We start from the raw sequence: 1,518 nt of genomic DNA on the forward strand, positions 1-1,518 counted from the left end.
GACAGGAGTAGCTGGGACTACAGGCATGCGCCACCATGCCTGGCTAATTTTTTTTTTCTATATATTTTTAGTTGTCTAGCTAATTTCTTTCTATCTTTAGTAGACAGGGGGTCTTGCTCTGTTGCCCAGGCTGGTCTCGAACTCCTGACCTCGAGCGATCCTCCCGCCTCGGCCTCCCAGAGTGCTGGGATCACAGGCCTGAGCCACCGCGCCGGGCCTATCTGAAATTTCTTAAAAATGTGAATTTTTAAAAAAATTGCCATGTCACACACAAATGCAGATTCCTAGCTCTTCTTGAAGAGCAGAAGGCTGTTGTCACCCAGGGCTACGGTGTCGGCCGTGTTGAGCGTGAGGCGGGAGGGACAGCTGGACCGGAGGGTTTGCAGCTGGGGAGAAGAGAGGTCAGGCTGGAGACAGACACGTGGGCCATGGCCCAGAAACGGTCTCTGCAGCTGCGGGGACCGTGGGCGGGCGGAGGTGTGATCTGACAGCTTGAAAAGGTGCCATCTGGTCAGCAGGAGATCTGGCCTCGGCGGCGGTTTTGCAATATTCAGATTAGAGGACAACATTTACCAACCAGGACGTTTCACAGAATAACGCCAGTTTGAGGGGGGTTTCCTCTAAAAGGCCAAAGGCCTGGCCCCAGGAGGCCACATCTGGGCTGGGTGGCAGCCTGCCCTGCCGCTGGCCGAGGCTGTCCCCTGCAGGTGGCGTTGAGCGTGACCTCCTCTCCCGGCCCCGCCCGCCTCCAGAAAAAGCCAGCCCTGGGATGTCTGGTTTGCTTTACAGGGTTGTGCTTTCCTGCGAAGAGATGATGTTTCGGTGGCGGTGGGTGGGGTGATTTCCAATTCGTTCTAGACTTTTTTGAGTTCCCTGGGGGACAGCCAAGTGGAGGGGCCTGAGAGTAGGACATGGATGCATTAGGAGGTTTGGAAGTCACCGTGCATTTATAATTCGTGTCGCGGGAATGGATCCAGTGGCCCAGGCCCACGTGGACCAGGAGAGACCCTTGTGAGGAGGGGACGGAGGAGGGGGATCTGGGAAGTGTGACTGCAGAGAACCCCATGTTCCGGCATGTTCCAAGAACGGAGACACGGCCAACAGAGTCTAACGCCGCCCGGAAGTCGAGCCAAAGCCACACTGAGAAGCGTGCAATCGATTCAAGGACGAGGACGTCATCTGTGACTTTGGAGAGGACCCAGTTGACGGGCACTCACTGGGGACAGTCAGTGTAGACGGCCCCTTTCCAGATATTTTCTACGAGGAAGAGGTGGCGGAGTCCGGCAGTGAGGTCTGTAGACTTGGGGACAAGACAGACTAGATTCGAATCCTGGCTCTGCTGATTTTTAACTATGTGATCTCAGACAGGTGACTTTACCCTCTTTGTATCTCTATGAAACAGCCGGGCGCGGTGGCGCACGCCTGTGATCCCAGCACTCTGGGGAGGCCGAGGCGGGAGGATCGCTCGAGGTCAGGAGTTCGAGACCAGCCTGGGCAACATAGCGAGACCCCGTCTCT

At 56.2% G+C, this 1,518-nt stretch overlaps 1 protein-coding gene across 1 annotated transcript in view; it reads right to left on the reverse strand.

Moving 5' to 3' along the window:
* Positions 1–1,518, reverse strand: part of LOC105826840 (monoglyceride lipase-like) — a gene marked incomplete at its 3' end in the record, with an annotated part of 43,947 nt that overhangs the window by 41,675 nt on the left and 754 nt on the right. The window lies entirely within an intron of this gene.

Source organism: Propithecus coquereli, unplaced genomic scaffold (genome assembly GCF_000956105.1).
Source record: "Propithecus coquereli isolate 6110/MARCELLA unplaced genomic scaffold, Pcoq_1.0 Scaffold925, whole genome shotgun sequence".
Classification (NCBI taxonomy): Eukaryota; Metazoa; Chordata; class Mammalia; order Primates; family Indriidae; genus Propithecus; species Propithecus coquereli.